At 42.2% G+C, this 27,410-nt stretch overlaps 1 protein-coding gene across 1 annotated transcript in view; it reads right to left on the reverse strand.

The window, feature by feature from the left end:
* The window catches only part of LOC111820476 (uncharacterized), a 161,758-nt gene that overhangs the window by 115,566 nt on the left and 18,782 nt on the right, over positions 1-27,410 (reverse strand). The window lies entirely within an intron of this gene.

The following is a 27,410-nucleotide window of genomic DNA, read 5'->3' on the forward strand; positions in this document are numbered from 1 at the left end:
TAAAAAGAAATGGAGTATATGCAACGAGAAAGAACAACAATGAATCTGTGAACCATCTCATAACATGGATCAAACTGGAGGACATTATGCTGAGTGAAATAAGTCAATCACAAAAGGACAAATATTGTATGAGACTTCTATTATAAACACCCATGAAAAAGTTCACACACAAAATGTAACAATCTTTGGTGGTTACCAGGGATAGGAAGGGTGGGGGGGAAATACTAAATAGGCAATAGATAAGTGGTATCTTGGGTGAAGGGTGAGACAGTACACAATACAGGGGAAACTAGCACAACTTGTACAAGGAAAGGTCATGGAAGCTCCATAGACACATCCAAACTCCCTGAGGGACTGAATTGCTGGGCAGAGGGCTGTGGGGACCATGGTCTTGGGGAACATCTGGCTCAATTGGCATGACACAGCTTATAAAGACAATGCTCTACATTCTACCTTGGTGAGTAATGTCTGGGTCTTAAAAGCCTGTGAGCGGCCATCTAGGATACTCCACTGGTCTCATCCCTTCGGGAGCAAGGGAGAATGAAGAGAACAGGATACAAGGAAAAGATTAGTCTGAAGGACTAATTGTCCACAGCTACCAAGGCCTCCACCGGACTGAGTTCAGTACAGCTAGATGGTGCCCGGCTACCACCACTGACTGCTCTGACCAAGATCACAACAGAGGGTTCTGGACAGAGCTGGAGAAGGATGTAGAACATAATTCTAACTCACAAAAAAAAGACCAGATTTACCGGCCTAAAGGAGACTGGAGAAACCCCGAGAGTATGGCCCCCAGACACCCTTTTAGCTCAGTGGTAAAGTTATCTCCGAGGTTCACCATTCAGCCTGGGAGTGGACAGCCCCGTAAAACCAAATGAGACTAATGAGGTACAGCAGTCCAGTGACGAGGGCCAGAAGGCAGAAGGGGACAAGGAAGCTGGTGATAGGGAACCCAAGATTGAGTAAGGATACTGTTGATGTGTTTGTGAGATTGTTAACCATTGTCATAGGGCAACACCTGTAGTAACTCTTAAATGAGAAACTATTTTGTTCTGTAAGCCTTCATCTTAAGTGAGAATAACAGCACAAATGGAAGAGCGTAGTCAATGTCACTGAACAGTGCATGGAGAAATTTTTGAAACGGTGTATCTTTGGCTATGTGTATTTTCATCAAAAAAAAAAAAGGTTGAGAAATTAGAGGGTTGACATGTTATGGGGTTGTTAACCAATGTCATAAAACAATATGTGTACTACTGTTTCATGAGAAACTATTTGTTCTGTAAGCCTTCACCTGAAGTACAATAAAAAAAAATTTTTTTTAAAAAGCCTTAATAAAAAAATAAATAAAAAGAAAAAAGATTTTCTTTCTAGGCTTAAAATACTCTTGTCAATTGGTGACAAGTAAAACACCATTCTATGGAATGAGTTAAAAGGCCCTGTGTCAAAGTCCTCACTATCCAGGGAAATCACTGACTAAATCCTTATAAACTGATCAGACATTCACTCTCCTCCATTCTGATATTGTTGGTTATTATAACCAAGTAGCCAAAATCATTCTATCATTCAGTCTTGCCATCAACAGATCGTGTCTGCTTTTCCCTTCTACTTGCCTAAAGGCCTCAACTCAGATATAAAATTGAGACTTTTGGTAGAAACCTCAAAAACTGTAGCAGGCAGTCTTAACTATTTATGTAACAGTGAATAGACTCACAAGTGCGGGCTTCTCAGTAGAAGCTGACATCATTACCACAAACACCTGTCAGTCTCCATCAAGGGACTTAGGATTCCCCAGACGCGTAGCACAGAAACAGATGAGTCTGTGAAAGTAGACTGCTTAATCCAAGATCAGCAAAATAAAAATTTCCTAGGATTAAATGAACTGATTTAATTGTGGTTATTGTTTTATTTTTAATAAAATTTTTATTAATAGAACATTAATTAAGAACATTAATATGGAAAAATCTTCTCTTTCTTATTTATCTCTAACCATCAATTTAACAGGACATACTTGTATAAACTGGAATGAAACATTCTTTAAATGGGACATTGTTACAACAAAACAAATCTGTTGCTGTCGAGTGGATAGCGACCCTACAGCAGAGAGCAGAACTGCCCCATATTGTTACAACATCCCCCCTTAAAATTCAAGGAGGAAAAAAAAAGTTAAAATTCTTAACATATATTTTAAACTAGGAAATTATCAGAGAAATGTAAAAATAATGATTCTGTATACTATATTGACAGATTTTATCTACAAACCACACAAAACAATGGTTAAATGCTATTCAAAGTGCTTTTATCAAGTTCCTTTACTTTTTGTGATCATGTAGTTATTCACTTAGGATCAGTAAAAATCTATTTTCCTTCCTACAAGACTGAACTGGATAAATCAAATTTGTAACAATAACTGAGACACAAATATCATTTAATTAAATCTGACAAAGCACTATTTAGGACCAAGGACTATGCTTTATCAGTCAGGGGGAAATGCCTACGAACAGTGATGTGCTGGTAAATGTTTAACAACCGGCTCCCTGAAGAGAAAAGAAAAAAAAAAAAGTACTGCTTTGTAGCATTTGCCGATTTCTATGGTGTAAATAGAAGCCCTGGTGGCACACTGGTTAAAGCACTCAACTGCTAACCAAAAGGTCAGCAGTTTGAACCCACCAGCCGCTCTGCAGGAGAAAGATGTGGCAGTCTGCTTCCATAAAGATTACAGCCTTGGAAACCCTATGTGGCAGTTCTACTCTGTCCTATAGGGTCACTATGAGTCAGAATCGACCACGGAAGTGTGTTATGGTGTAAAATACTCCCTTACTGGCCAAGTTCAACGTGACATTGAACTTGGGGTTGGGGAGAGACGCATAATACCATCACACAGTATTCCCACCATAAAGACACAACAGACATAAATAACCTCAAGACCATATATAAAAGTAAAATGTTGTACAATACCGTATTTTTACACAAATAATGCATGCCTTCTACATTTGTTTGCCAACCGCTCCCTCCTCCCCCAGAGATATTTTTGTGAGCACTGCTATGCCAATTTTTTTTAGCGGGACTTATAAAAATACCTGGGGGGGTGGGATACAGTTATTTGTGTAAAAATACAGTAATTAAGAAATCATGAGTTTTTAGTATTTATTACCATTATCTCTATATAATTTATTTAATTGTAAGTTATATAATTTAATTTCTAATCATGGCCACATTTAACAAGCAGCTTCCAAAATTCCTGTAAATTTAACAATCAGCTCTCATGAGCCAGTATGAGCCAGCTCCAGCACACCACTCCCAGAAAACTGGCCTGGAGCCTATTCTGTGGCTTATGGAATATCAGCTTTACAGGTAGTAAAGAATTTCCTAGCTGGTCTCGTTCAGGGGTCTCAGACAAAGAGGATACCCTTATAGTTATAGATATCACAGGCAAAACCTCATTGAAGTGAATTGGATATAGTTCTTATTCCTTAGCTCGGTAGATGAGCCGATAAAGGCAGTAAAATAATTCTGATACATAAATTACAACTGTAAAGGATTTATAAGTTAACTCTTAAACCAGAAGGTTCTGGTTTTATTAATCTATAACAAGGATGTCTTTATGTGTGTTAACACCTCTTAGACACTATGTAAATAAAACCGGTTCAATAAAACAAACCATCAAATGAGTTACACTGAAGCAGAACATCACAAAATAACTTATGAGGTCAAATACACATGCTAGAAGGGTCTTGACCATAAGGAGCAACTGTGAAAGCAAAACCAACACTCTGCCAAGCCACCATTATGTGATGCACATCTCATCCCATAGTCGGGGCAAAAACACTTTGCACCCAGAGATACAACAACCAAAAGCACACAAACCTGGGTTTCTCTGTATAAACTTTAACCAGTTGTTGCAAGTTGATTCCTACTCGTGGCGACCCACTGCATGTCAGAGTAGAATTGTACTCCGCAGGGTTTTCAATGGCTGATTTTTTTGGAAGTAGATCGTCAGGCCCTTCTTCCAAGGCTCCTCTGGGTGGACTCGAACCTCCAACCCTTAAGTTAGCAGCAAAAGTGTTAACCGTTTGTACCACCCAGGGACTTCCTGTTTAATTCTAATCCCCAAAATATGAAACCCTGAATCTTTTTTGTAGGTTACTGACTTCCTGTTCAAAATACCTCAATCCCTATTTGTAATGCTGATATCTGAAGGTGTCTCAACCTTTGTAAACTCAGTGATTTGGGATCTTTTCCCCTCTTTTAAATATCTGTTGTATTTTTTATTTTGTATTTTTTATTTGATGAGCCTGTCTTTCTAAAGTCTGGATTCTCCTGTAAACCTCTTTACAAGTAAACTTCTTTTCTAAATGCTTTTGTCTGAGTCTTTCTTTCACAGTAACTTGCTGATTTGTTCCTGGTTTTTTGTTTTGTTTTGTTGTTGTATGTAGCTATCTGGAGCCCTGGTAGCACAGTGTTAAAAGCTCAGCTGCTAACCAAGAGGTCAGCAGTTTGAATCCACCAGCTGCTCCTTGGAAACCCTATGGGGCAGTTCTACTTTGTCCTGTAGGGTCGCTATGAGTTGGAATTGACTTGAGGGCAATGGGTTTTGGGTTTTGGTTTTTATATAGCTATCTAGGTTCCACTTCCAGTCATGAACAAGTAGCTCCTATTGGCCCAACTCTGTTACAGATAACAACTATAAACTCTGGACAAGATGTAAAGCAAGTATCTGAAGACAGTGGAGAGCAACCAAAAGCAAGCAGTTACTGTATGGGAGTCGACATTTGGAAGAAGGGAAAGTCACTGGGTGAGTTTCCTATTTTTTATGGCTGTATAATTCTGAGGGTAGCCCCAAATACCAGTATGCAGGCTGTCTTAGGCTGGGCTCTCTAGAGGAGCAAAACCAATGAAGTGTATGTGTAAATACATAGAGAGGTTTATTTCAAGGAAATGGCTCACACAATTGTGGAGGCTGGCAAGTCCCAAATCTGTGGGTCAGACAATAGGCTGGAGGCTTCTCCTGACTCATGTGGTTGCAGGGGCTGACAAACCCAAAATCTGCAGATCAAGTGGCAGGCTGCTGGCTCACAGGGTTGCAGGAGTTGGTGAATCCAAAATCTGCAGGTCAGGCAGCAGGGTGCTGGCTCCTGTCCCAAGAGCCAGAGGTCACAAGATCACAAGATGGATGCAGGATCAGCAGACAGCAAGCTTTGTCAAAACATCCATATACATTGGATGTAAGCCACACCCCCAAGGAAATTCCCCTTCCAACTGATTGGCTACTCACATCAGATCACAAAATAGAGAATGATTACATAATATCTGTCAAACCAATGAGAATCATGGCCTAGCCAAGTTGACACGTAACATTAACCATCACACAGGGCAGCTAGAAGTCAGAAAGAAAACCCAAAGTCTTCTTGGCTTGAAGAACCAGAGGACAGAGTTTGAGGGAAACACAGCTACTGGAAATCGTGAAAAGGAGAGAGTCAGAAGGAGAAGCCCAAAATTGTATGTACAGATTCCACCCAAATCTCCAGCCGACCCATGAACCACACACGTGTGAGACAGACTTCAAGCAGACCAGCAGAAAGAGTCAGTGAACTTAGAGACAGATAATTAGAAATTATCCAAACTGAAGAGCAGAGAGAAAAAAAGCTTGAAAAAGTTAACAGAGCTTCAGGGACCTGAGGGACAGTATCAGAAGATTCAACAGATGTACAACTGGAGTTCCAGAAGGAAAAGAGACAGAAAAAATACTTGAAGAACAGTGGCCAAGCATTTCTCAAAGTTGCTATGCCCCCATCTAGACTACAAGCTCAATGAAGGCAAGGAATTCTGAGTTATACCTCTTTAGAAGCCCACACACCACCGAATAAAATTAGGCCACATTGTAGATTCTCAGCTAATACAGCTTTATTCATTCATTATAAAAAATGAGTATTTATTGAGTGTCTACACTGTGTAAGTCCCTGAGTGGTGCAAACAGTTAATGCACTTGACTGCTAACCAAAAGCTTGGCAGTTCAAGTCCACTCAGAGGCACCTCAGGAGAAAGGCCTGGTGATCTACTTCAAAAAAATCCGCCATTAAAAACCCTATGGAGTACAGTTCTTTTCTGACGCACATATGGTTGCCATGAGTCAGAACTGACTCACAGCATCTGTTACTGTGTGTGAAGCACTGTGAAAGGTGCCAGAGACAAAAAAAAAAAAATTCATTAGTTAACAGCCACTGTGCTTTACAAACGAATTAAAAAAAAAAAAGAAAGTTGCTGTCAAGACAATTCCGACTCATGGCGACCCCGTTTGTTGCAGAGTAGAACTGTGCTCCATAGCGTTTTCAAAGCTCTGACCTCTCGAAAGTACGTAGCCAGGCCTTTCTTCCAAGGAAACTCTGGGTGGGTTCAAACTGCCAAGCTTTCCGTTAGTAGTTGAGCACTTTACCTTTTTGCCACCCACGGACTCCAGTGAAGGGATCCAAACCGAAAAAACCTACTGCCGTCCGAGTCAATTTCAACTCACAGCAACCCTAGAGGACAGAGTAGAACTGCCTCGCTGGGTTTCCAAGGCTGTAAATTTTACAGAACCAGACTGCCACATCTTTCTCCTGGTGGGTTTGAACAGCCAACTTTTCAGTTAGTAGCAGAGCACTTTAACCACTGTGCTACCAGGGCTCCTAAATGAAGGAATAGGGTTTTGAAAAAGACAGGAGGGAGAAGCCCCAATGTTTCTTTTGAGGTAGGAGAAGGTTTCCAAAGGCCTCAGTTTTTCACTCTTTCCTGGGAAAATCCATATTGATTTGATTTAACTTGCTTATGGTAATCTCTGCTATCTTAGTTAACTAGTGCTGCTGTAACAGAAATACCACAAATGAGTGACCTTTCTTCCCCCTGATATTTTTATTTATTTTTTTATCATTCTTTTCTTTTATTGTACTTTAGATGAAGGTTTACAGAACAAACTAGCTTGTCATTAAACAATTAGTACACATACTGTTTTGTGACACTGGTTGCCAACCCCACGACATGTCAACACTCTCCCCTTCTTGACCCTGGGTTCCCTATTACCAGCTTTCCTGTCTCCTCCTGCCTTCTAGTCCTTGCCTCTGGGCTGGTGTGCCCCTTTAGTCTCGTTTTGTTTTATAGGCCTGTCTAATCTTTGGCTAAAGGGTGAATCTCAGGAGTGACTTCACTGCTGGCTAAAAGGGTATCTGAGGGCCATGCTCTCAGGGTTTCTCCAGTCTCTGTCAGAACAGTAAGTCATGTCTTTTTTTGTGTGTGTGAGTTAGAATTTTGTTCTACATTTTTCTCCAGCTCTGTCCAGGACCCTCTATTGTGATCCCTGTTAGAGCAGTCAGTTGTGGTAGCCGGGCACCATCTAGTTGTGCTGGACTCAGTCTGGTGGAGGCTGTAATACTTGTGGTCCATCAGTCACACAAATGGGTGACTTTAACAAACGGAAATTCATTCTCTCATAGTTTAGGAGGCTAGAAATCCAAATACAGGGCACCGGCTCTAGGGGAAGCCTTTCTCTCTCTGTCAGCTCTGCAGGAAGGTCCTTGTCTCTTTTGAGCTTCTGCTCCTGGGTGATCTTCTTGTGGCTTGGCATCCCTCTTCCCCCATCCCTGCTTCTTTTCTTCCTTGCTTAATCTGCTCCTTTTATATCTCAAAAGAGACTGACTCAAGACACACCCCATACTAATACTGCCTAATTAACATAACAAAGAAAACCCATTCCCAATTGGGATCATCACCACAAATATTAAAAAAACAAACCTATTGCCATCAAGTAGATTCTGACTCATAGTGACCCTTTAGGATTTACAACACATAAATTTTGGGGGGACATAATTCAATTATGCTGAAAGGAGAACATAATATTGTGAATTCAGAGTGAAAAGGGACTTCATATCAGCAGGCCATGGTTTACAACTTATCTTTCCAGAGCCCCCTCAAGGAACCCGGTTCTCTCCTATGTTCTTCTAGGACAAAAAGGGGAGCCTCTTCTATATAATTTTCACTGGTTTTGCTTAAAGTTGGCTTTAGCTGTTAGGCAGAACCTGTGCCTTCCAGACATCTCCAGATGATCAACCATGCATATTTGATAAGTCAGTAAGATATGGGGGAAAACAGCTGGAAAAGACCATTTCTCACTTTGGGGAGTATTATGGATTGAGTTGTGTCCCCCCAAAATTTATGTTTTGTAAATCCTAACCCCTATACCTGTGGTTATAATCCCATTTGGAAATGGGTTTTCTTCATTACGTTAATGAGGCAGTATTAGTACAGGGTATGTCTTGAGACAATCTCTTTTGAGATATAAAAGGAGTAGATTAAGCAAAGAAAAGAAGCAGAGATGGGGGAAGAGAGATGCCAAGCCACATGAAGATCGCCCAGGAGCAGAAGCTCAAAAGAGACAAAGACCTTTCTCCAGAGTTGACAGAGACAGAAAGCCGTCCCCTAGAGCCAGCACCCTGAATTTAGATGTCTAGCCTCCTAAACTGTGAGAGAATACATTTCTGTTTGCAAAGTCACTCACTTGTGGTTTTTCTGTTATAGCAGCACTAGATAACCGAGACAGGGAGAATACACGGAAGTGTGCATAACCTCTCCAGAACACAGAATAAGACAAAAACGACTCTGTGAGTGTGTGTGTGCGTGTGAGAGAATGAAAGTGACACAGCATCCCTTTCTCTGGGTGAGCCCTGAAAGCACGTCCCTCAGTCTGTCTACAAACTGCCCACTAACATCTGTGATCCTGAGAACCAGCAGCCTGTCCACAAATAAACTCAGCAAAACACCCAACAGAGATGTGCTGATCTGATACGCTCATTCCAAGTATTACTATGGGTACAAGGGCATGGCTTTGGGCACAAGCCCTGAAGCCAAATGCCTGATGCCATAAATTGAGAAAATCTCCCTGAAATGTGCTGCTGAGTGTCTTCTTTCTGTTATAAAATAGAATTCACCCACACAGAATGGCAGAAATTAGATTTTAGTATGTTTACAGGTGCATCTAAGTCAAGGAAGTGGCATTTATGAGCTTGGTTATGGATCTGTCACTCGCTCTTTATGTGACTTTGGTCAGTATTTTAGTCTCTCTGGTGCCTGTTTAATCAGCCAAAAACTGGGGCTAACACTCTTCACCATCCATCTCACAGGAGTGCTGCACCTGTCAGAAACGTAACGGCTCCCATACGAGTTACCACTGTGCACAAGGCACTACGGTAAGCACTCTACTTGCATTATTTCTAATCCTAACAATCACCCGAAGGCGAGTATTACTCAATTTCAAGCAATGATACTGAATATCAGAGAGGCTTAGCAACTTGGAAAAGGCCACTCCAACTAGCAAGTAGTGGCGCCAGGATTCTACCAGGTGCCTAACACTGCATCATGCTAGTTTGCTTATATTCATTAAGCATAGCTGATATACAAAGAGTACTCTAGGTATATAAAGTACTCAAAAAAAAAAAAAAGAAGAACACTTGGGAACTGCATTCAAGGAGTGCAGTAAACCTAGCTGAGAAATGAGATACGGCCTAAGTCAACCAGAGACTATAAACAAAGCACAAACTGAAAGCTACAGGCTGCACTTAGAGACCGTACAGAAAACACAAAAGTGGAAGAGCATTTGAGATGCTTGTGGTACTGCTGGAAACCACTGGAGATTCTCAGTTTTCATTTTGTTTGCATCCTAGCCTGGATACTAAAAGATTTTAAAGGGAAAGAGTGCCTCACGTACATCGCATAAGACCCGTAAATGGTACTGGGAAAACTGGATTTCCACATGCAAAAGAATTAAGCAGGATCCATATGTCACACCACATACAAAAACCAATTCAAAATGGATCAAAGACCTGAATGTGAGAACTAAAATCATAAAACTCTTAGAAGAAAAACACAGGGTATGGCTACCGTACCTAGCTTTTAACAATGGGTTCTTAGGTAGGGCATCAAAAGCTCAAGCAACAAAAGACAAAATAGATAACTGTGACCTCATAAAAATTAAAAACTTTTGTTCAACGAAGACTTTAGCAACAAAGTGAAGAGATAACCTGCAGACTGAGAGAAAATCTGTGGTAACTGTACATCTGATAAGGGTTTAATATCTAAAATATCTAAAGAACTTAAACAATAACGAAAAGACAAACAACCCAATCAAAAAATGGGCAAAGAATCTGAAGAGACATTTCACAAGAGGATATACAAATGGCTAACAAGCACATGAAAAGATGCTCAACATCATTAGCCATTCCAAACCCGTCACTGTCGGGTCAATTCCTACACATAGCAACCCTACAGCACAGAGAAGAACTGCCCCATGGGGTTGTCAAAACTGAAATCTTCATGGAAGTAGGCTCCCACATTTTTCTCCCATGGAGTGGCTGCTAGGTTCAAACTGCCAGCCTTTCAGTTAGCAGCCCCACTGTGCCACCGGGGCTCCTTTCATTAACCATTAAAACAAACCAAAACCAAACTCACTGCCATCAAGTCGATTCTGACTCATTTGCCATTAAAGGGAGATGCAAATCAAAACCACAGTAAGATACCACCTCTCCCTCACTAGAATGGCTATGATCAAAAAAAAAAAAAAAAAAAAAAAAAAAACAGAAATAACAGGTGTTGATGAGAATGTGAAGAAATTGGAATCCTCATCCATTGCTTGTGAGAATGCATAATGGTACAGCCACTGTGGAAAACAGTCTGACGGTTCCTCAGGAAGTTGAACATAGAACTACCACATGACCCAGCAATCCTAATCCCAGGTATATACCCAAAAGAACTGAAAGCAGGAACACCAGCAGAAATCTGTATACCAATGTTCACCACAGCACATAGCCAAAATGTGGAAACAACTGAAATGTCCATCAACAAATGAAAGGATAAACAGAATGTGGTATATGCATACAATGAAGTATCACTCAGTCATAAAACTCTGACACATGCCCCATAAGGATGAACCTTGAAAACACTGTGCTGAGTGAAATAAATCAATCACAAAAAAAAAAAACAAATACTGTGTTATCCCACTTACATCAAACGGGCAAAGGTATAGATACCAAAGCTTATTAGTGGTTACCAGGGCTGGGAGGGAGGGGAAAAGAGGGAGTCATTGCTTCATAAGCACTGAGTTTCTGTAAATAGTGGTAGAATAATTGGGAAGACAACAGTAGTGGTAACAGCTGAACAGCATAATGAATGTAATCACTTAATTATATGTGTAAAAATTGTTGAATTGGCAAATGTTTTGTTACATATATTTTTACCACAAAAAAAAATTAATAAATAAAATCTCAACAGTAGAAGAGCAAACAATCCAACTAAAAAATGGGCAAAAGGCATGAACAAATATTTCACGGAAGAGGTATACAGGTGATAAATAAGAAAATGAATAGATGCTCAACACTATTGGCCATTAGGGAAATGCACAGTAAAACCACAATGATATATCACTACACACTTATCAGAATAACTAAAATAAAAAACAATGATAATAGCAAATGCTGGAGAGGATGTGAAGAAACTGGATAGCTCAACCATACATTGCTGGTGGTGCTGTCATTGGGTGCCATTAAGTTGGTTCTGACTTGTCTTAGTCATCTAGTGCTGCTATAACAGAAATACCGCAAGTGGATGGCTTTAACAAAGAGAAGTTTATTTCTTTATAGTAAAGCGGGCTAAAAGTCCAAATTCAGGGCATCACCTCCAGGGGAAGGCTTTCTCTCTCTGTCGGCCTTCTTATTCATCTTCCCCCTGACTAGGAGCTTCTCTGAGCAGGGACTCCAAGTCCAAAGGATGTGCTCTGCTCCAGGCATTGCTTTCTTGGTGGTATGAGGTCCCCGTCTCTGTTTGCTTCTCTCTTTTATATCTCAAGAGACTGCCTCAAGACACAATCCAATCTTGCAGATTGAGTCCTGCCTCACTAACACAACTGCTTCCCATCCTCCCTCATTAACATCACAGAGGCAGGATTTAGAATATATAGGAAAATCACACAATACCAGAAATTGTGGTCCAGCCAAATTGATACACACATTTTTGGGGGACATAATTCAATCCATGACACGACTCACAGAGACCCTATGTAGAACAGAACGAAACGCTGCCCAGTCCTGGGCCATCCTCTCAATTGTTGCTATGTTTGAGCCCACTGTTGCAGTCACTGTGTCAATCCATCTATGATGGTTAAGATTGTACGTTAACTTGGCTAGGCCATGATTCTCAGTGTTTTGGCAGTTGTATGATGTTGTGATCACTTCCCTGTCGAAATCTGACATGTGACCACCATGATGGAATCTGCTGAGTGGTAGTGGCGGGGGCGGGGCCTGTGGTGGCTCACTGCCTCCTCAGCCTTGATCTCTCCGCCCTCCGCTGGCTACTTCCTTCCTGCTCGCCTTGCCAAGGTTTTTGGCTTGTTCCGGACCCCACAGCTGCCTCCTGTCACCTCACCTCTGGTTCCTGGACTTGAGCTAGCAGCTTACCTGCCAATCTTGGAATCTGTCGACCTTCACAGCCTGTGAGCAGGAGCCCTGCTCTCTGACCTGCTGATCTTGGGTTCACCAGCTTCTGCGGCTGTGTGAATTGGCAGAGGCCTCTACCTTGATCCACAGACTTGGGATGTTCTAGAATCTACAATCGCGTGAGCTGTTTCCTTGATATAAATCTCTATATATATATTTAAATGCTTTACTGGTTTTACTTCTCTAGAGAACCCAGCCTAAGACACCATCTCATTGAGGGTCTTCCTCTTTTTTGCTGAACCTCTGGTAAGAATGTAACATTTCAGTTCTTCTAAAACTGAAAATGCATTTACCCTACAACCAAGCAATTACACCCGTCAGCATTTATCCCAGACAAATGAAAATCTATATTCGCTCAAAAACCTTTACTTGAATGTTCATCACAACTTTATTTATAATAACCAAAATTAGAAACAATCAAATGTCCTTCAAGGGGTAAATGGTTAAACAAACTGTGGTAAATACATACTATGTATCTTAGTTATCTAATGCTGCTATAAAAGAAATGTAACAGGTGGAGAGCTTTAACAGAAGTTTATTCTCTCACAGTTTAGGAGGCTAGAAGTCCGAATTCAGGGCTCCAGCTCCAAGAGAAAGCTTTCTCTCTCTCAGCTATGGGGGAAAGTCTTTGTCATCAATCTTCCCCTGGTCTAGGAGTTTCTCAGGACAGGGACCCCAGGTCCAAAGGACACGCTCCGCTCCCAGCTCTTCATTGTTGGTGGTAGGAGATCCCTCTACTCTTTGCTTGATTCTCTCTTTTCTATCTCAAAAAAGACTGACTCAAGATACAACCTAATCTGGTAGATTGAGTCCTGCCTTATTAACATAACTTCCTCTAATCCTACCTCATTAACATCATAGAAGTTAGGATTTACAACACATAGGAAAATTACATCAGATCACAAAATGGAGGACAAACCACACAATACTGGGAATCATGGCCTAGCCAAGTTGATACACATTTTGGGGGGACACAGTTCAATCCATAACACTATCGAATACTACTCAGCCACAAAAAGGAACAAACCACTGATACGTGCAACAATTTGGATGGGCCTCAGGGAATTATGCTGATTCTTTTAAAAGCCAAACTCAAAACGCTACAAACTCTATGACATTATATAAATGATTCCATTTATATAACATTCTTCAAATTACAAAAGTATAAAGATGGAGAACAGATTAGCGGTTGCCAGAGATTATGGGTTGTGAGGAGAGGGAGTAGGTGTGGCTATAAAGGCATAAGGAAGCCTTGTGATGGTGGAAGAGTTCTGTATTTTTATGTGGTAGTAGTTACACTAAGCTATACAGGCGATTAAATTACATAGAACTATGGACGCACAGGGGTTCTTGGGTGGTGCAAACGGTTAAGCGCTGGACTACTAGCCAAAAAGTTGGCAGTTCAAACCCACCAAGAGGTGCCTCAAAAGACCGGCCTGGCGATCTGCTTCCAAAAAGTCACAGCCTTGAAAACCCTATTGAGCAGCTCTACTCTGCATACGTGGGGTTACCATGAGTTGGAATCAACTGGACAGCAGCTAACAAAAACAATGCACGCACACACACACAAAAAAATAAGCGCATGTACAACTGGTGAAATCTGAACTCTGTGGATTGTACCAATGCCAATTTCCTAGTTTTGATATTGTGCTATAGTTATGCAAGATAGTAACATTGAGGGAGGCAGGGTGGAGGGGACAGTGGACCTCCCTGTACATTTCTTTGCAATTTCCTGTGACTCTATAATTATTTCAAAATAACAAGTTTTGTGTGTTTTTTTTAAAGAAAATTGCTTTTAAAAAATAACAATATAGAGTGAGGATAATAATAAATGTATAAGTAAAATGTATGACATCAATAACATAAAAGCCAGGAGTAAAGAAATGGAGGTACACGACTGTAAGGTTCTTATACTACATGTGAAGTGGTATAATATAGTTTGAAGGTAGACTGTGATAAGTTAAAGATTATACTATAAGCCCTAAAGTAACTACTTAAAATTACAAAACAAAGAGTTATAACTAATAATCCAACAAATGAGAACAAGTGGAAGCATAAAAGGTACTCAGTCCAAAAGAAGGCAGGAAAAGAGAACAAAGAATACATGAGACAAATATATATAAATTTAAACCTAACCATAACAATAATCCCTACACCCAACAGCAGCAGAATTTTTTTTCCAAGTGCACATGGAACATTTATCAAGATGTTATCATTAGCCAGAATTACCAGAATAGACCACATTCTGGACCATAAAGTATATCTCCATTAATTTTAAAGGATTTAACTCATATAAAGTATGTTCTATGACCACAATGGAATTAAATTAGAAACTAATAACAGAAAGATATCTGGAAAATCCCCAAATATTTGGAAATTAAATCCCCAAATATTTGGAAATTAAATAACGCATTTCTAAATAACCCAAAAGATGTCACTTTAAGGACTAAGGTACACCTGACCCAAGCCATGGTGTTTTCAGCTCATAAACATGCGAAAGTTGGACAATAAATAAGAAAGACCAAAGAATTGATGCCTTTGAATTATGGTGTTGGCGAAGAATATTGAATATACCATGGACTGCCAGAAGAATGAACAAATCCGTCTTGGAAGAAGTACAGCCAGAATGCTCGTTAGAAGCAAGGATAGTGAGACTTCATCTCACGTACTTTGGACATGTTATCAGGAGGGACCAGTCCCTGGAGAAGGACATCATGCTTGGTAAAGTAGAGGGTCAGTGAAAAAGAGGAAGACACTCAACAAGATAAACTGACGCAGTGGCTGCAACAATGGGCTCAAGCATAACAACGATTGTGAGGATGGAGCAGGACAGGGCAGTATTTCATTCTGTTGTACACAGGGTTGCTATGAGTTGGAGTCGACTTGACGGCACCTAACAACAACAACAAATAACCCACGGGTCAAAGAAGAAATCAAAAGACAGATTAGAAAGTATTTTAACTAAATGAAAATGAAAACACAACTTATCACAATTTGTGGGATGCTGCTAAGGCAGTACTTTGAGGGGAATTTATAGCACTAACTGCTTATATTAGAAAAGAAGAAAGGTCTTAAATCAATGACCTCAGCTTCCACCTTAAGATATTAGAAAAAAAAAAGAGCAAATGAAACCAAAGTAAAGCATAGAGAACAATAAAGATCAAAGAGGAAACCAGTGGGATAGAAAACAGAAAAACAATATAGAAAATCGACCAAAAGGTGGTTCTTTGAGAATATCAATAAAATTGATAAACCTCCAGCCAGGCTGATCAGGAAAAGAGGGAGAGGATACAAATTGCCAGTGTCAGGAATGAGAGCAGTGACATTCCAACAGACTGCACAGACATTAAAGGGAGGATCAGGGAATATTACGAACAACTCTATGCCTATAAATTTGACAACTTAGATGAATGGACAATTCTTTAAAAGACACGAACTACCAAAGCTAAGTCAAGAAAAAATAAATAACCTGAATAGACCTGTATCTACTAAAAACATTAAATCTGTGGTTTAAAACTGCCCAACAAAGAAAACCCCTAACCCAGAATTCTATCAAACGTTTAAGAAAAAATAATACCAATTCTACACAAAGTCTTTCAGAAAACTGAAGAGGAGGAAGCACTTTCCATCTCATTCTGTGAGGCCAGCACTACTCTGATACCCAAACCAAAGACATTACAAGAAAAGACGCTACAGACCAATACTGATCAGGAAACTAGATGTAAAAATTCTAAGCAAATTGAATGCAACAATTACTGAAAGGATAATACATTATGACAAGTAGAGTTTGTCCTAAGAATACAAGATTGCTTTAACATTTGAAAGTTAATCCATGTAAATTCCCACGTTAACAAACTAAAACAAAAACCATGTCACTATCTCAGTAGAGTCAGAAAAAGAATTTGACAGAATCCAAAACTCTTCCATGATTTAAAAAAAAAAAAAACTAGGAATACAAGAGAACTTCCTCAACCTGATAAAGAGCATCTATGAAAAACCTATAGCTAACAACATACTTAACAGTGAAAAGCTGAATACTTTTCCCCTACAATCAGGAACAAGACAAGGATGACTACTCTCATTACTTCTTTTCAACATGTACTAGAGGTTCTAATCAGTGCAATCAGGCAAGAAAAAGAAATAAAAGTCGGCCAGATTGGAAAGGAAAACAAAATTGTCTTTATTCATAGACAATATGTAGAAAATCTGATGGAATCTACAAAAAAAAAAAACCTACTAGAACTTATAAGTGAGTTTAGCAGCTTTGCAGGACATAAGACCAATATGAAATCAATTGCATTTCTACATACAAGCAACAAACAATAAGAAATTGAAAAAAATTTAAATACCATTTATAACAGCATCAGAAAATACAAAACATTAGGAATAGATCTGACAACATACATGAAAGCCCTACATACTTGCAAAACGCTGGTAGTGGTAACAGCAGTACCAACAGTAGTGGAAGAACCTATCTTACTTCAGGGGGGATCATACGAATCAAAATCAGCAGCACCAGCTCCAGCCCAAAGCTGAACCCTATGAAGTGGAGGTCAGACGTACCTCCACTTTCCAACCTTTTTACCAGTTCTGATACCAGCCATCCCTCCCATGACACTCTCTACTTCTCTGCTGAGTTTGATAATCCATTGCAATGGCCACAGAGAACTCACAGACCATACTTATAGTTAAGTGGTTTATTAAGGAGGTAACAGGGTACAACTCGGGATCAGGATCAGCAGGCTACAACTCAGGATCAGGATCAGGACGCATGGAGGCAAAGTCTCCCTTCATCGCAGGCAGCTCTCTCAGCTCCTCTCGGCCATGCAGGCCTCCGCTCAGCCCCTCAGGATAGGCTCCTCTTGGCCCTGCCATCTGTCCCCACTGACTCTGCCACAACCAGGAATGGATTACCCAATAAGTAAGGTAAGCACGGGCTTACTTTTGCTTACTTACTAATCTGTGGTGCACAATTTCACCTGTTTTTCATCACGTCAAAGATGTGGTGAAACCCATGTGTAATTTTGCACTACAGATAAGTAAGTAAACACAAGTAAGCCCATACATATCTTGCTTAATGTAAGCCCGTGCGTACCTTGCTTCCTGGTTAATGTGCGCCCGCACAGGGTCCCTTCTGGGCCTGCCACTGTCTTCAGTGTTACAGCCCTTGACCCACGTTATAGCTCTTTTAGGAGGTTCCTTGCCTCCTCTCTCTGCTTCTTCTCTCGTCTTTTCTTCTTTCTGTTTCTTCCTGCTTCCTGTCTGCCTGCTTCTCTCTGTCTGAAAAATCTCTGTGGGGTTGGCTGCTTTTACCTACAACTCTATCAATTTCAAGGCATGACTCTCCTACCATTGTATTAAAAAAAAAAAAAAAAGATTATTCCAAGATCAAGAAAGATCTGCATCACGTGACGCTGACAAACCCGTTTCCAGGCCTGACTCCTGCCCCTGCCCGGGGCCACAGTTTTTCTAAGCTCAGGACCAGGGCTTTGCACAAGCTCCAAATGTGCATGTTGAAAAGGCAACCAGAGCAGCCTATCTCTCCCCTCCGAGGCCCTACTGCCCCTCCTCGCCCTTTCCCATCATATTTAAACAGAAGCTGAGAAACACTAGGGCGTGCTTAGGAAACTCCTCCTTCACCTCACCCCTAACCTGGAAAGCCTTCAAATTCAATAACTCTATGAAGAAAGACAGGAGTCCCTGGCTGGTGCAAATGGTTAAGCACTTGACTACGAGCTGAAAGGCTGATGGTTCGAACCCACCCAGAGATGCCTCAGAAAACAGGCCTGGCGATCTGCTTCCAAAAGGTCACAGCCTTGAAAACCCTATGGACAGTTCTACTCTGCACACATGGGGTCGCCGTGAGTCAGACTCAACTCAACAGCAGCTAACAACAACAAAGAAAAAGAAGAAAAACAGCACAAACGGATCTATTTTACTGTGTGCACAGGGTCCTACCAAAAGGCATACCCCACCAGGGATTGGAGTTGCGTTAGTTTTCTGTTCTTTATTAAGAGATATCCCTCCCTATGCCATAGTATAGGTGAGGACAGGAAAACACCTGGGTATCACTGAGAGTCACTGGATCTGTTACAAGTAGGTATGGCTGCATGTAACAGAAAACCCAGTTGTTTACATAGGAGGGTTCATTCTCACTTTATTGAAGACCAGAAGCAAGCAGTCAGGAATTGTTTTGGCAGCTCCACAAAGTCACCAGGATCTCAACCTTCTTCTGTCTCCTCTAGCATGTGGCTTCTATCCTCAAGGCCATGTGGTGTCTGCTGGAGCTCTCTGGTCTGAGCAATGGGGGGAGGAGGGGAGAAGGGCAAAGGGAGGCCCCTGATGGTCCTGGAAGATGAAAAGCAGCTCTATGCAGAGGTGGGGAGTCCCTGGGCAGTGCAAACACATTCAGCTGCTCAGTAGATGGAGGTCTGAGTCCACCCAAAGGCACCTTGGAAGAAAGCCTGGTGATCGGCTTCTGAAAAATCAGCCACTGAAAACTCTACAGAGCACAGTTCTACTCTGACACCCACTGTCACCATGAGTCGGAGTCCACTTGACGGAAACCAGGTGGACACGAAGGGGAGAGAGGTGGATCACCAGCAGGTCAGGCGACTGGTGGTTTGGAGTCAAAGAGGTGGTGAACACTGGAACCAACCCTGGGGAAGCTTTCGGGCTGTGCTGCACCCTCATGGGGTGCTCCCTGAAGGAAACTGAGACATGGCTCCAGGTAGAAGAACCACAGTATTGTGTGTGGTGCTAAGATTTTCCTTTCCCTAAAGAGCTGCTAGAACAGTGTTCTACTCCATGTCCTGGTTCCAACCTTCTAGGAATGCATTACAGGTGCAGGTGGGACCTCTCTTCCCACCTGAGTGCACCAAACTCAGCACTTGGGAGACTCCCCTGACACTCTGCCCCCGGACACCCTGCCTCTTCCTCCGAGGACACTCAGCTGCCCGGTGTTTCTGGGCTACCAGTGTCGAATTGAGTGAGTGGGTGGGGTCGAGCCAGAGAAGGGTTTGCTGTCCCTGAGCAGATACTCGAAAGTGGTAATGTCGCAACAAATTTATAAAAGTAAGTATGTTATCCTTAAAGGGAGCAGTGGGAAAGCAATGGGAGGTCTGTACAATACCGGAATGAAAGGCTGGTGATCAGCCAGAGAGAGGCATAGAGAAGGTAGTCAAAAAGGGGTTGGTTTCTTCCAAGCTGGTTCTCCTGCCAACCAACCGCAGGCTGGGCCCGCCCCCAGCCAGGCTCTGTGATGTTAGAACCCAGTTACCACCTGCCTGGAACCCAGTGAGTGGGCTCACCACGCATGCAAAACTTGACTCCTGATGGTCTCGCACCTGTGAGGCATCAGGGAGTGAACGAGCTGTAGCTCCTCCATTGAGCAAAACCTCGGAAGTGGGCACCCACCCCTGCAGAGTCAATCCTGACAGCGGTGCACTGCCTTAGCCTTGTGACTACCAAGGGAGCTGGGAACTGTTCCCAGTTTCCATACTCTGGCCACACAGCGCCCCAAGACCGGCTTCTACTCAGCAGCTGGGCTCCTCCCCACAGTCAGTGAACACGGGCAGAGTGAGTCCAGCTGCATGCCACTCCCTCAAAACACAAGCACTAGAGGGACCTGGACACAAAACCAGGAGAGGGCAGGGGCCCTGGAAGGGGGTATCCTGGACTTCTGGGCCTCCTGCCCAGGTGGGTGCTTCAGCTGTGATTATTAAAGTACTACATTCTTTTTTGTTTAAAATATTTTCACAGAGAACTAAAGGGTATAAACAAGCTCCCCTCCTCCCCACACCGAGTTATACTGCCTGTTGTTGTCGTTGTGTGCCATTGAGTCAATTTTAACTCATATATAGTTTCTGGTGTATCTTTCCAGAAATATTCCATCCAAGTGTGTCCTATTGAATGCATCTGCAATAATTTCATGCATAAATAATTCAATCAATAATTATTACCAATTTATAAAATACATCTTATGTATATTGAAATTGGACATAGAAAAACTAAAAGCCAAAAAAAAAAACCAAACCCATTGCTGTCGAGTGGATTCCAACTCACAGTGACCCTACAGGACAGGGTAGAATTGCCCCATATGGTTTCCAAGGAGTGGCTGGTGGATTCAAACTGCTGACCTTTAGGTTAGCAGCCAACTCTTTAACCATTGTACCACCAGGCTCCCAGAAAAACTAAAACAACTAAAAATTTTAAGTGGACGTTCCATCTTTCCAAGGGTGCAGTTTTTTTTAATGACCACCAGGTGTCAGAGTTACCAATCGTATTCCCCAAGCTATGACTGGAAAGTTACAAGAAGAGAAAAGTGGCCGGGTGGAAATGAGATGGCGAGATTCCTCCCTAAACAGGTTTGGCCCTGTAGCCCTACATTTCATCTACTTAGCCATGAGGGGAGGGAGTAAGGGGAGCTGGAGGAAAAAAACTATTAAATTCTCATACTATAGATTCCCATTCAGTTGGGTGCCCTTTGATCTTTACAGAAGTTTTGTTAAATTTTATATGCAAAATGTAAAAATGGCTGGGCAGAGCCTGCCCTCCTACAGTTATGAGGCTACCTGGGAAGTCAGACCATCTCTCCTCAGCTGGGAGGGGTGAACACAAGAGCTATCCCCATTCTTGTTTTAAAAGGGAATATCCAATCCTGTATGTAGGAGCTCTTCCTTTTTAACCTTTAACATCACTGTTTAGCACTCACTTTCTATTCGACTCTCATATATGTATTATATTCTTTACCAGGCCTCACCTGGCTGTTGTCTAGATCTTCTGACCTAGAAAACATTCGCCCTCCATGCTTGAGAGCAGGGGGTGGGGCATCTCCTTCACAACTTTCAGGCTGTTGTCCAGGGTAGTTCCCGGGCTCGGCCTCCAGAGGCAGAGCAGGGCCCGAGTGCAGGTAGCCTTGCAGCTCTGCTCACACCCAGCTGCCAAGGAGTCAGACGTGCAGTGGAGGGCTCCAGGCGGCTCAGGAGCAAGCCTTATCTATATGGTTCACCAACACCGTCCTGGCAGAAAAGGGGAGGTTGGAGTAGTTACAACACAGCCTTGTGCGAGGAGAGGACAACAACAGTGGCTACAGAATGACCGAGTCTCTTTCCTGAAAGGGCACAGCTGGAGTGTCAGAAGAGGACTCCTTACAACACGTCCCAGTTGGCACTTGGCTAGGCTGGTCCCTGGGCCCCATCCCCTTTCTAGGCCACAGGGCAAGGGAAGGGTTCTGACAGGGTCCAGGCCCACTACAAAAACCAAACAAGTTGCCGTCAGGTTGACTCCAACTCATGGAGACCCTATGCGCATTAGAGTAGAACTGTGCTCTATAGGGTTTACAATGGCTGATTTTTCAGAAGTAGATCACCAAGGCTTTCTTCCGAGGTGCCTCTGGGTGGACTTGAATCTCCAACCTTTCGGTTAGCAGCCAAGCACATTAACTGTTTGTACCACCTAAGGACTCCTAGACCCACTACATACTGGGGCTTTTCAAGGATGGAACTTTACAACGTATAACCACACCAAGCTTGTGGAAAGGGGTAGGAGGTGGCAAGAGGAGAGAGAAGAGGAAAAAAAGAGTTCAAAATTTCATGGACAATATTAAACCAACCAAGCCTGTTGCCATCTAGTCAATTCCAACTCATAGCAACTCTACAGGACAGAGCAGAACTGCCCCGTAGGGTTTCCAAGGCTGTGATCTTTACAGAAGAAGACTGCCACATCTTTCTTCCACAGAGTGGCTAGTGGGTTCGAACCATGACCTTTTGGTTAGCAGCCAGACGCTTAACCACTGCACCACCAGGGCTCCTTTATGGACGATATTACTGATATTTAAATCCTACTAGAGACTTGTGATTTCCAAGAATTGTGATGGGCAAATGAAGGCAACCTTTTTATATGAGTTGAATGACCTCATCTGCTAAACTGGTACATCCTATATAGGTCACATGAAGCAACAGTAATTATTGTAGTCACTATACACCTTAAATGCTATATACATAATTAAAAATGATGTACCCTGTGGTGCCATGCACATAATAACAATGCCAGTTATTGTTAAAATACAGGTAGTATTCATATTCAAATGAGACCATGCATTATGTTTGCTGTTTCACGGTGAGCAACATGCTGTACATGCCAAATGCTTCATTAAAAATAAAAAGGGATAAAACAATGTTTATATTGGCACCTATATTAAACTACCATGCCTGGTATAATAACTGTTGCTTTGATGTGGTCAACACATGTATGGCAACCGAAGTATGCTTTTTTTCCAGGTATAGCAATTGAGGGCTTTGTTCCTGCCTCACCCCCTCCCCTTATCCTATTATGTATAATGTAAGAGGTATGGAACAGAAAGAATTTCTCCCAACACTAACCATCTACCCTTGAGCATTTCATCGGGAATGCTCTCCCTGAGGAGGGTCCGAAAGCCAGCACCACCCTAATCTGCTCTGGACTTGGCTATCTCAAGTAGGTGAGGTTAGTGATGGGCCTCCCCTCTGGGAGTTGAAGTCACTGTTTGGTGACTCCTGGGTAATTGTGGATCCACTAGATTCCCGATAAGTCACAGAGCATCCCAAAGCCCAGGAAACACTTGCTATCCATCACAAGTTCTACTTCACTGGGTCATTCAAATACAAGGGTTTTACAAGTCCAGACTTCACTGGTCAACTTGTACCCTGAGGTCCCGGAGCTTCTTGGTCCTCTGGGAAAGGAGTAATCAACTGGGGAGTAGGGGTGGGAGGATACTGAATCCCCTCCCCTCACTGAATCATGTACCTGCTTCCTGCCCCCTCCAGTTTAATCATGCTTTGGGTAGGTGAGTCAGAGAGGAGGGAGGTGGCTATGTTTGGTTTTGCCATGTGTATGGTATCCTAATGACAACGACTCCTCCCTCAATTGAATCCTTCTTCCACAATAGGCTCTACCTCCAAACATTCAGCCAGGCAAAGGCCTGATTCACTGGCTGATTTTTCTGATTTTTCGTAAGTAGATGGCCAGGCCTTTCTTCCAAGGTGCCTGTTGGTGGACTTGAACCGCCAGTCTCTCAGTTAGCAGCCAAGCTCTTAACCATTTGCACCCCCCGGGGAATCCAAAGGCCTAGTTCAGAATCTCCAAAGTCTCTTCACCAGTCCTAGAGGCTGCTTCCCTTTTTCAAAGCGAGTAAGAAGTTGTTGATGTGCATACACAAACATAGAAGGCTTCCTGAATCAGACGTTGAGTTTGGTCGCAGAGTGAGGCCAAGCTAGAAGCTCGGGCAGGTCACTGACCATAATTGACCCTCCCATAAGAGAAGCCTTCCTTACCTGTAGCGCAGCAGCTTCTGAGGCAGTGATAAATAACTGTGCCTGTGGGAACTCCAGAGGACGCATTCCTCAGCAGGTCTCGGTTCAGGCCTCAGTGATGAGCAGCCGGCAAGTAAACAGACTACACCAATAGAAACAAGAGAGAACTGGTTCTCCTGCTCTCTGGATGGCTCCTGACATTTTAATTATGTTTGACACAATAGAGCTGAATTATTTTTAACCTTTGCAGAGCCTCCTGGCTTTGCAAAAGAGTATCAGTTGGTAGAGTTGAAGGATAGCTAGAAGCAGAAACCAGGGAAAAAAATATTCACAAGTGGAAATACAAAGGTACTACTCACAACACTGGATAGGACAAGGGTACGTTTGGGGTGTTGCTTATTATAATTTATTTCGCAGAATAATACAGTGCATTTCCTTTAAGCGATGTCACTATTATTATCAGCAAATGTCAGAGGAATCTTAAATTCTGACTTCTCCAGTAGCTCCGTGATTACCAGATCACACTAGAACAGTTCAAGATGATACTGTCTGAAAGTCAACACACAGAGATTCTGAAAGCACAATCTTTTGGAGAACTTGACTCAGTGTCAAATAAAGTGATCTCACTTTTAACAGTTCTGCTATGAGGGCAGAGGGGGAGGAGAGAAAGGTCCCATTTCCTCTCCTTTCTTCCCACTTTTCTTTTCCCCTCTGTTATGGATTGAATTGTGTCCTCCCAAAATATGTATTGAAATCCTAACCCCTATAGTAGTCCCATGTGGGAATAGGGTTTTCTTTGTTATGTTAATGAATCCATACAAATGGGTGTGTTCTAAACCTAATCACTTCTGAGTTATAAAAAGAGATTAGACAAAGGAGGAGCCCTGGTGGCACAGTGGTTGAGAGCTCAGCTGTTAACCAAAAGGTTGGCAGTCCAAATCCACCAGCCTCTCTTTAGAAACCCTATGGGCCAGTTCTACCCTGTCCTATAGGGTTGCTATGAGTCGGAATCAACTCGACAGCAACAGGTTTGGTTTTTTAGACAAAGGAGCAAGCACAACCTGGAGAAGACAGATGCCACATGAATAGCACAAGGAACCAAGGAACACTGGCACTAAAGAAGCTGAGACAAGGATCTTCCCCTAGAGCCAACAGACAGACAGACTTCCCCTATAGCTGGTACCCTGAATTTGAACTTATAGTCTCCTAAACCGTGAGAAAATAAATTTCTGTTCTTTAAAATCACCCACTTGTAGTATTTCTGTTACAACAGCACTAAGAAAATAAGACACCTTCCATGCTATGAAAATCTTTTTTCAAAATTGTCAAAGGTACGCAACCGCCTCTTGGTGAAAAGCTGTATCCAAAGTTCTTCTGATATGATGTTACAGTTTAGCACAAGAGTTGCAACCTCCAGTACCTATGGGTGCCAAATAGATTTGTTTCATAAGCTGTAGGCCTTTGGCCCTGAAACACTTTACTTTTTAAACATCCATTCTTCTTGAAGTACAGACTACTTTTAATAGATACATGGGTGTGAGAAATAGTTTACTTTCCACTTAATTCTACTATTAGGAATACAACAGTGCAAGTATGACCATGAATGGCAGCTGGCAGTCAACCTCAATGTCTGGAAGGCAATAGGGAGTGGTGGAGACTATGGTGAACTAGAGAGCACATCACCTATATAAAGGCAGAAGCACTGTTAACACCAATAGTATGCCTTGCAGAAGTGTAACGCCAGTCTTTCAAGAGAAACCAGAAATCTAGATTGTTATGTGTAACTTCCCAATTTCAAAATATGGACAATCAGCTTAAAATAAAAAACAGTCATTAGGTCACTTGTAGGTCACCACTTTGCTACCTCCCTTTAATGACTACAGGCACTATGGCTGAGGATACAACTACCATGGAAGTCAGGAATTCAAGATTGTAGACCCAGCTCAGACATCAACCTACTCTCTATCCCTCATCTTTCTGGGTCTCAGATACTTGGTCTGAAAAGTTTTAAAACCAGTTGTCGATTCTAACTCATGGTGACCCTATATGTGTCAGAGTAGAACTGTGCTCCATAGGACTTTCTTTTCTTTTTTTTAACTTTATTTTTTATTTTTGGTGCAATATACACAGCAAAACATACACCAATTCAACAACTGCTACATGTACAATTCAGTAACGCTGATTACATTCAAGTTGTGCAACCATTCTTGGTATCCTTGTCCAAATTATTCCTCCATCATTAACATAAACTCATTGCCCCCTAAGCTCATCCAACCTTTTGAGTTGCTGTTGTCAATTTGATCACATATAGATAATTATTTAAAAGCACACAATGCTCTAGGTAGACATTCTTTACTAATTGGACTAACTCTTGCTTGGTTTAAAAAAGACTTACGGGGACTCCATAGAGTTTTCAATAGCTGATATTCTGGAATTCAATCACCAGGCCTTTCTTCTGAGGTGGCTCTGGGTAGACTCAAACCTCCGAACTTTTGGTTAGCAGCTGAATGTGTTAATCATTTGTACCACCCAGGGACTCCCTGAAAAGTTAAAAACAAAAGACAAACCCATTGCTGTCGAGTCAATTCCAACTCATAGTGACCCTAAAGGACAGTGCAGAACATGGGGTTTCCAAGGAGTGGCTGGTGGATTTGGACTGGCAACTTTTTGGTTAGCAGCCAAGCTCATAACCACTGTGCCACCAGGGCTCCCTGAAAAGTTTAAGGGTCCAAAATTCCTTTCAGTCCTAAATTACTATACTGTATGGTTGAGTAAGTTTTCTGGATAGTCATTTCCCACAAGAATAACCAGGAACATAACTAAAAGAAGATGGGGGGGGGGGGACAGATCATTGTGCCATAGCAGGCTCTATTATGTTGTCTAGACACAGCTTTGGTTTGCCCAGGTCACATGGCTAATATAACCACCAGAATGTGAACATTTTTATCAGGCCAGATCTCCTCTATGTTACCAACCCACCCATTGGGGAAAATAAAAAGTGTGTATCTCCAGTACATCATGACTGCAGCAGGGAGGGCCTCTCTATGAAACACACCTCTCTTGGGTCTTTTGAGCTCAAGCCCAGGGTTTCAAGGGAGCATTCATTTTGAGTCAGAAAACAAAGCTGACCAACAGGCTGCCCTGAGCCATAAGTCTCACTTGGTGGGTTCATGCTTGGCCCAACTGCTCTGAGACTTGTAGTTGCCACATCGTGGCCTCCTGCATGAGCCAACTGTACTGGGAACAACTCGTTACATAACCCTGGGACGTGGCCCACGGGTGGACATGAGCACGTGGCTCACCCTGCACAAAAGCACACAGGGCTTCAGAAACGGCACCTCTTTTTCCTCAGGGAGCACAGGAAGGGAATAAAAAAATATTAAGCTGGAAAATAATGCGGGCCTTTTCCCACTATAAAGTTAAAATAGGCACACTTCAGAGCAAATAAAAGTGCTCACATTCTTGTGGTTATATTAACTGTGTGGCTTGGGCAAACTAAAGGCCCAAGAAGAACAGAAACCCAAGTGAATACTAACTTGGCAGCGTCTTCACGGGGGCCATCTTGACACAGATAGCTTGGCTCCAAGTGAAATGGGGAGGGGCGGTATTT

Source organism: Trichechus manatus, unplaced genomic scaffold, assembly GCF_000243295.1.
Source record: "Trichechus manatus latirostris isolate Lorelei unplaced genomic scaffold, TriManLat1.0 scaffold00039, whole genome shotgun sequence".
Taxonomy (NCBI): domain Eukaryota; kingdom Metazoa; phylum Chordata; class Mammalia; order Sirenia; family Trichechidae; genus Trichechus; species Trichechus manatus.